A 9,391-nucleotide genomic window follows, 5' to 3' on the forward strand; every position below is an offset into this window, starting at 1 on the left:
GGGGTACTCTTTTTAAAAATGCCACAAGAAGGACCAGGTGTGGGACTACCACTGCATTCACCAGAATGGTCAGTTACCCAATCTCTAGCTACTGCTAACAAAAATTGCTTGTAAGTCATTTTATTCTGTGCATTAAGGCTACAATAAATTTTAAATGCATTGAATAAACCACAGTTACTCAAATGGAAACCCACTTTCTTATACCATTTTCAAGTTTTCCAGAGGATATTGAAGTTTGCCAGATACTGATCAGATCGATCAACTCCTTTCATATATTTATTATATTCTAATATACAAGTGGGCTTAGTTATCTGATGGCCAGTCCTCCTGTCTTCCTTTCCTATAGATGCTATGATGCGTCATGAATAGTTGTCACCCTGCGGACTAGCCTCTTGTCTTTCCATGTAAGAAGAATCACTTCTCCTTTCCGTAAGAATGTCATTTTTCCCCTCTGTAGATTTTTAGATTTCTCCTTTAATTGGTTTGGTAGACCATGATTCTCTCTTATAGTCCCACAAACTCTGGTTTTAGTTTTCAACAATATTTCAGATGTGGACACACTGTTGTAATAATTGTCTTGGTAAATATGGTGCCATGAACCAAGATAAGGTTGTAGGACTGATAATATTGTTTCTTGCAGTTTCTTTACTTCACCCATGTAAATCTCAAGGTTGTATATATACCCAGTTTCACTTTCACTAACAATCCTGACCAAAATTCCATATTTTGTAAGTTTTCCAGGAGTTGAATCTGAGTTGTCCTTTCCACTTTATCATTCTCTCATCAAGTTATAGCTCTTGTTTGGGTATACAGATTGATTGAAATTTTGGTGGAAAATAGTCCAAAAGAGGTTTAACTTTTGAAATTCTGCAGGAAGTGGAGTTTTCCGAATTATCATTAAAGTAAACAAATGTCATTATTTGTTCGAACCTTCTTCTCATCATAATCTTTGGGAAGATACGTGTTTCAATTAAGGGATCAGTTGACCAATATTCTTTCCAGTGTGATTTTCTTATTTGTCCCATCGAAAGTATTAACCCAAGAAACTTCTTCGTGTCACTATTGGTTACATCAGTCCATTTTAAAGTCTTATCATAATTTTTATATGATTTTTTATTCTGTTGGTGATACAAGTTTGTTTGAGAAGGAACCAGCTCAAAAAAGTTGTTACCAAAAATTAATTCTGTTATTTCACTAACGCTTTGTGGGTTATTTGCACCTGGCACACCTGTAAAGTCTTCTGATTTTTGTGAAATGTTGTCTTCAATCCACTCTTCTGTAGAAGCAAAGGAGCATTCTCCAGCACTGTGAGTTTCATTTTCATTTCCTGTATCAGAATCAATCACTAAGGTTTTTTGTTTTTTTTTGGTCACATTGTCTGAATCAGAACTATATTCTGAGACACTAGTATATATGTCACGTGGACAATCAGAGAAAGTATCTGCATAAAATTCACCAAAAAATTCTTCACTCAAAATCTCACGATGTGTCATTTTTGAAAATTTTATGGTCATAAACTTGCATTTATAATATATACAAGATTGGAACAAAAACCTAACGGAGCGGGCTTCCCTGGTGGTGCAGTGGTTGGGGGTCTGCCTGCCGGTGCGGGGGGCGCAGGTTCGGGCCCTGGTCTGGGAGGATCCCGCGTGCCGCGGAGCGGCCTGGGCCCGTGGGCCACGGTTGCTGGGCCTGCGCGTCTGGAGCCTGTGGTCCGTGGCGGGTGGGGCCGCGGTGGTGGGGGGCCCACGCACCACGGTGGGGTGTGGCCCCCGCTCTCCGCAGCTGGGGGGGCCCTCGCGCAGAGGCGAGGACCCGGCACAGCCATAAATAAATAAATAAATAAATAAATAAATAAATAAACAAACACCTAACGGAGCAAAATATGAATGATAATGACAATCACAAGTTGTATAATGAACCTTGATCAATTTTAAGCTCTAACAACTTTGCACAGTGCTGTTAATTGTATCACTGTCTAAAAACTTATTGGTACACCTCTGGTCAATAACATTCAGGTAATGAAAGATGTATTAATACATCTCCTGTCAATATTGTGGACTTCCCTGGTGATCCAGTGGCTAAGACTCCGCACTGCCAATGCCGGGGGGCTGGGTTCAATCCCTGGTCAGGGAACTAGATCCCACATGCTGCAACTAAGAGTTCACATGCTACAACTAAAAAAAAAAAAATTCCACATGCTGCAACTAAGATCCAGTGCGGCCAAATAAGTAACTACTAAAAAAAATAATTGTTAAGACAGACCTGTCACTGAACAATAAAATGTAGAATTGGAGTTGGCTCTCCTACATTGTTTTGTCACCTGGGTAATGTGACATTTTCTATAATCCATTTCTCTTATGGTTCCATGTGAGAATTTACATGTAACCTCACTCGCATGGGATTTGGAATTCAGAAATACAGGAGGCATTAGTCAGATTTCAGCACCGTGCAGGGAGACAGACATGTGTAGGAACTTTGAGAACACTTGTTCTAGCCTGTTTTCCTGATTCTGTAACCTGCCAATCCAGAGTATCCTGGAAACGACAATCAGCTGGTTGACTTCCATTTTCTCAGACGTGTAGGTTTCCACACATCTTCTCAAGTTCCACATCAAAAATCTATCATATTTTGGATTTTCCTGCAAGTTTCCATGAGTCCACCAGGCAACTAATTCTAACTTTTATGGTTCAGAGTATTCTCTGATGCTTGGACTTCCATCTTCTCTAGATCATATTCATATAAGGTCTAATTTGTGTAGTGAACACCTAATTCTGGTAATACTGCTAGTGACCATGTGTTCCTGATTCCACTATGACAGCTATGGTTGCACAGTCCAAAAGAACCACATTGGAGTTTGTTCCACTGCTGCACTGTGCAGTGACTGCCCTGGCCCAGTCCCTCCATGTGAGAATTGGCACCTTCCTCATATCAGGCAGATTGTGGGTGCTTCCCATTGCTCACAGCTGTACGCAATTCCTCAGTACATTTTCAATTATGTTTGATTGTGATTACAAACAATACATTTTTGTTGAACAAAGTCTTCTGTTGTCTCTTAGAAATATTTTCATTAATTGTTTTCATACAATTTGCATACTAATGTGTTTTTCATTTCCTGAGCACGTATATTAAAATATTCTGTTTTAACTATAGGTTTTCAGGTGAACTTCGTAATTTGGTCAAGTTAATTGCTACACATTCTCATTCAATTATCCCTTGTATATACATGTTCGGGTATTTTTTTCCTCTGGTAAATTTTATTTTTATTTCTACATAGTTATGATTTTTGTCTTGAAATGAATTTCTCATTTGTTTTGTCAGCATGATGTGGCCAGAACCCACTGGGATCACAGCAGCAGTCAACAAGAGTGGTGTCATAAATTGTAGTACTCAGAATGACCACAAACCCTAAATGACTGGATTTATCAGTAAGAGGGTGCTCAAAAGGATTTACGATTTGGGCTTTTGCTGGGTGATTTGATTACTCTTCAGGGAAGCAGGATGTTTCTGGATGTACTGGATGCTGCAAGAAGGTGGACTTAATTCTATCATAGGTGATCATAATCAATGTTTTCTAGAAGACAAAAACAGTGTAGTGAAGCTAAATTTAATTCACAGGAAGCTCCGCAGTCAGTCATATTATTAAGAAGAGCAGAATCTTGGTCATTTTTATGATTTGGAATTGTCTCATCATTTTTAGTAATATGGTTACAAAATACCCTTATTTTTGTCTTGATCCATTTGTGATCACTGAACAGCTTTGTCTGATGATGGAAGTGTTTGACATTTTTCTCTTCAACATGATAAAAGAACACAAGGCCCGCATCCAGTCCCCCGGTGTCGCTTTTTGCCTTTCCTGCTCATTATCTAAACACTCTTACACTTCCTGTGTTATACTGGATGGATAGTGTTTACCGTAAAGTACCTCAGTGAAAATATATAAATTCACTTTTTAGTAAAGTATATGATACCTTTTAATATCTCCTTTATAACTCAGCTGAGACCTATATTTTCAGGTAAATTGTGAGGGAACACACACCTAGCAAGAGAGAAAGACAGGATCACTGTTCCAGTTAAGCATTTCTTGCTCAGAGACTATACTCTTGATGCTGTTTCAACATGCCTGGCACTAGATTCAACACCTACCCAATTTAGCACAAATAAGCCACTCTAGGATTTGGATATAAAGGCATGAAACAAGTTCTTACAGTCCTGGTGCTCATATTTTGTGGGAAAAGGGAGATAGTTAACAAATGATAAAGCTTTGGTTTATAAGATGGAAATGAGAGCTTTGAAGGAAAGTAAACAATGACGTGTGAGACAATAGAGAGGCTGGGAGTGTGTGTATATCTTTCTTATGAGGGTAGGAGCCTCGAGTGAGGATGTCATTATTGATCACTTGTGTTTCTATTAACTTATAGGAACTGCTTGGGTGTGGAAGTAAATAGAGGGCAGCAATGTAGAAAGTCCTGCTTGCTTTGATTACTGGTAAAGATTCCCGATAAAGGTAAAGATATAGATATGGTTCATCTTCATTTTTGCAGTTTCCTGTATACAACATGTGATCATGAGTTTGGACATAGGTTTCTGGGACTTGAGACTTTCCTTTGATCTGGCCACAGACATTTGTGGCATCTTTTTGTTTAACATCCTTTAAGAAACTATTCACTTTAACTATTTCAAGTTTCATATTTGGCATTTTCATTTTGCTTGTATACTGACTGACACAGTATATACTCTGTTTAACCCTGGAGTTCCCCCCAGTCTGAGAAAAGGTTATGTTCATCTGCACTGTTCTAGCCCATCCTGAGTTTATCCTGTGAGTAGAGTGATATTTATGTAAGTCTACTGTGATTTCCTGGTGGAAAAAACAAAAAGAGCTATGGATGTTTAGAAGGCAATTATCCAAGGAATTACTGAGGTGAGCTACAGAGAGAGGGTATCATTTTGAGTAATATCCTAATTTAATGTGAAAGGAGATAGCAGAAATTTTTAATGCCTTTCTATAAGAGAATTAGTTGAAAGCTTTTTTTTTTTTCAGTGACCCACAAAGCCTCATATCCCATCTTGCTGTTCACAGGTATCATTTCCATATGCTTAGACTTCCAGCACATATTCTAGAGTAGGAGGATACGAAAGTAACAGCTCTGAGTTTTATTAAAGAGCAAAGGAAAGCCAAATTCTGTCCATTTTTAGTGCTAACTTACATTTTCTTACCACTGTAAAGATTGTCATTTCATAATTATTAGTCTCCCTTTTGATGTCCCTGACAATCATTCCTTCCATCATTCCTAACAACGAGAAGGTTAGCCATGGTAGAAGAGGTTATTACCCAAACTTACAGAGCTCACAGTAATGGAATCTCAGTTTTGAAAGCCTAACGTATGCCACCAACTTAACTGAACACTTGTCAAAATTTTAAACTCAGAAGAACATGGCAAGGGACTTCCCTGGTGGTCCAGTGGCTAAGACTCTGCGCTTCTAATGCAAGGGGCCCAGGTTCAATCCCTGGTCATTGAACTAGATCCTACGTGCCGCAACTAAAGATCCTGCGTGCTGCAACTGAAGAGCCCATATGCTGCAACTAAGACCTGACACAGCCAAATAAATAAATATTTTTAAAAGAAGAATAACACTGCAAGAAATTACTCACTTCGAAAGAAAATATGGCATCAAATTTCACAGATGACTCAAGTGGCAGTATGTTCTATTTATGGTACATTCTGGAAAGGTATACATAGGGACCGAAAACATCAGTCAGTGTTGAAGGGGTTTGGTAGAAAGGGGCATCACAAAAATGTTCTTTTGGGGTGATGGAGTATAACCCATCCTTTGGTGGTAGCGTTACTGTACATTTGTGAGAACTCACAACTACACTTAAAATATGGTATATATATGTATTTAAAATAATTAACAAGAAACAAAAACAATGCTTTCACATGCTAGGAAAATGTTAAACTTTGCTGAATCTTGGTTTTTACATGTGCAACAGTTATTTCCACCACCTTTTGGTACTATTTACGAAGAATTGAAGGGCCAGGAAGAAGAACTCAGTCCTCGACAGGCTTCTCTTGAAATCTCATTTTAGAAAACACCCTATAGGGCTGCACTGGCCCTCATCTCATAACAGGAGTGGAGTGAGAGGGCTCCCAGATCTTTTGAGTTTAAGTTAGGTTCCACGGTCAGATCTTTGGAAGTACTATGGTTCTGAAACATAAAGGTGTATCCCACAGTCTCCCCAAGTGGAATCTGCCTGGGAACATCCTAATTCATGATCATCAGCATCATATCTTTTCCAGGCTCATCTTAAGGCCATTTCCAGCTCTACATTTTCCAGCTCAAGCCTACTCTGTGCCTCCTACTGGCAAACATTTTTAGAAGTCCACACCTGCCCCACTCTGGAAAATTTCTCTGTGGCAACACCAGGGGGCTGTGAGCTGAGATGGTGGAAGAAACAGCGGTCAAACCCATGTCATGGGCACATACCTCTCAGCTGCAACAATCCCAGGTGTCCCATAATTATCGTCTCTACTTGCTTACTTGCTTTCTACTTGCTTACTTGCTTACTTTCTAGCCAGCTTTCCATTTTGTCTTGGGTCATGAAGCCAGGATCCCTCAGGCTTTTTTCACCACAGAGGCTTCCTCATTGTAAAGACAATGGTACCTACAGGATAAAGCCAAAAATGGGACCTCTGGCACATCTCAACTACAGGAGGAAGTGTGTTCCCTTCTGAGTAATGCAGTTGTTCTGGAGGAGGTCACCCCTTTTCTAGACTCATTGCCCATTTGAAGAGTTGCTTAGGATCACATGAAGGACCATGAGAGTTCATATACTTTATAGACCATGTGCTACCACCACACCTGATGGAGTCCACTGGAGAGAATGGCAGGTTCTGCCCCTGATCAAACAAGATATCCCTGATAAAAACTGCACCCAAGCATCCGCTCAAATTCCAGCAAGCACACTAGCACTACAGGATGCCCTGGCAAATAGTCAAACTCATCTGCACATTTTCACAGATCCTGTGACCGTTGTCAGTGATCTTGCTATCCAGTCCCACCAGTAGTGACAAGAACTCCTTATCTAACTCCTTATCACTGCTCTGGAATAAAGAACTCTGGGAATATCTTGCCTCACAGTTACCCAATCAAGGTCACTCCTAACTGCACGTATGAAACCTTTCAGACCTGATAGTATTAATCTTGGCCCTGTGGGCCCATGAAATGTGAAACCATTGAGAGACCTCTACCCTAAAGCTCTAGGCAGAATGCAAGGGACTCCCCTCCTCTGCCATGGCTAACTTACTAACTGCCAAGTTTACCTGATAAGGAAAAAAATGCCCCTAGAAGTATAATCAGTGGACATAATTTCCAGGCTGAGGAAGGGGTCCCTACAGCTGATGGAAAATAGACTTAATAGGACCCTTCATCCCCTCAGCAGGACTACCTGCTATGCTCTGACCATGGTATATACTTATATAGACATATTCCTCACTTATCCTATTAGACATGCCACTGGTGAAGCCAAAACGGAAGGACTCACCAAGACACTGATGTGACCTACTCATTTCTCAAAAACAAATTAAAAAAACCCTCAAGACACTGGGCTCTAGAAAAAGGCATTCAGCGGCACTTTTACTTCTTATGTCCCCAGGATACAGCCCTCATAGAAGCTAGAATGGCTTCCTTAGACAAACCGTGTTAACTTCTAAATGAGTCTTCCTGCTGTTTGAGGCATTAGTTAGACCCTCCCACTCACCCACCTCGGTACATGGGCCCATTACTTTGTTCTGATCCTCAGGCTTAGTGACACCTTATAAATAGAGGCCTTTCTGCACGAGACTTTTCTGTCAAATGGTCATTCTCAACAATCCTTTTGTTTACTGTAAGAGTTTCCAGTAACAAACACTCATATCCCACCACCGGACCTTCCTCCTAACACCACCTATACTCTGTACCCTGGATGTCAATATTTTATTTGGGGCATCCTCCTTCATAACACGATGTGGCCCTTCCCAACACAAATGTGCCGTTTTCCTACCAATTTCACTCACTGTCCTGAGAGTCACTGGCATTGCCCAGGGTACACACAATGCCATTCAACAAACTCACATCACTGATCTCAGTCAAGAAATGTCTGAAACATTCTAAACACATGCAGCAGGCAACTAACATTTTAGAGACTTTCCATGAAGAGTAACTCCCTGGCAGCCATGGTGGCTGATGACTAGTTGGCTTTAGACTATTGGCCACCCAGGGAAAGTTCTGTTCCCTTAAAGGATTGCTTGCTGCCTGTGGGTAAACAACATGGCAAGGGGCCACCAATAGCTGAACACATGAGAAAACAAATGAAAATAATGAATAACATTACTAAGGTAATTGAATTGAGTTCTGGAACCCCACTGACATATTTTCCTGGATTTCTCCAACTCCTTAGGATGACTGGAATTGGAATGCTTTTTTCAAGACTTCCTCATCTTAATTATAACATGTTGCTTGTGCTTTTCAAATGGCTATTCAAACTCTTGTGAGATGTGGCATAATTCAGTCAACAATCATCAGAAGTGAACTTTTAATAAAGACACTGATTCCATTTTTGATGTGTGAGTGTTAATTTGTTTTAGATACCCACTCACCCTTCCTGGTATGCAATAGGCAATCAAGTTACAAAGGTAGTCACATGCCTCTTTTCTCTTTGTGCCAGTGGATAGGAGGGTCAAACCTTGAATACCCAAACTCAACTCCTTGAAACATTAAAGGCCCAACCCACTCTCCTCTTTGCTGCAGCCACCTGCACCCACTTACACTTGCCCTACTCTCCTAAAATTTGCCTTTGCGGAATAAACCAGGAGCAGAAGGCACTCGAGCCAGTAAACTGTAGGAACACATAAATTGCTGAAGACACAGTGTAAACTAGCTTGAGAATTAAAAGGTCTGCAGAACCCAGTCTTAGCGAGCGGGCCACCCACAATTCATGAATTCTTCCTGCAGGAACCAAACCATGTTCTTACCATAAAGATTAAAAAAAAAAAAATTGCCTCATGCTTCATGCAGCAAACAGGGAAATATTTTGATATATACACAGTGCATTTTGTTCTTTGTATCTTAGGCTATTTCTCAAAGGAAACTAGCTTGCCAAAGCTTTATCTGATTAGAGAAAGAGCAATTATGCAACTCCAGCCCTTTTCAGCTTTCCTCTCTGATTAAAAAAAAAAAGGAAAAATAGAAAGGCTGAGAACTTTCTCTGATTTTCATAGTCCAGTCCATAGAAACAGTCCTATGCACAGTCTGTTCCACCAAAACTTTGCAGGCTTAATCATAACGTAATAGAACATATTCCATCCCAAATACCTTACCACCATATATCATAAGGGTCCCAATATAGTAACAG

This window comes from Balaenoptera acutorostrata, chromosome 2 (genome assembly GCF_949987535.1).
Source record: "Balaenoptera acutorostrata chromosome 2, mBalAcu1.1, whole genome shotgun sequence".
NCBI classification, from domain to species: Eukaryota; Metazoa; Chordata; class Mammalia; order Artiodactyla; family Balaenopteridae; genus Balaenoptera; species Balaenoptera acutorostrata.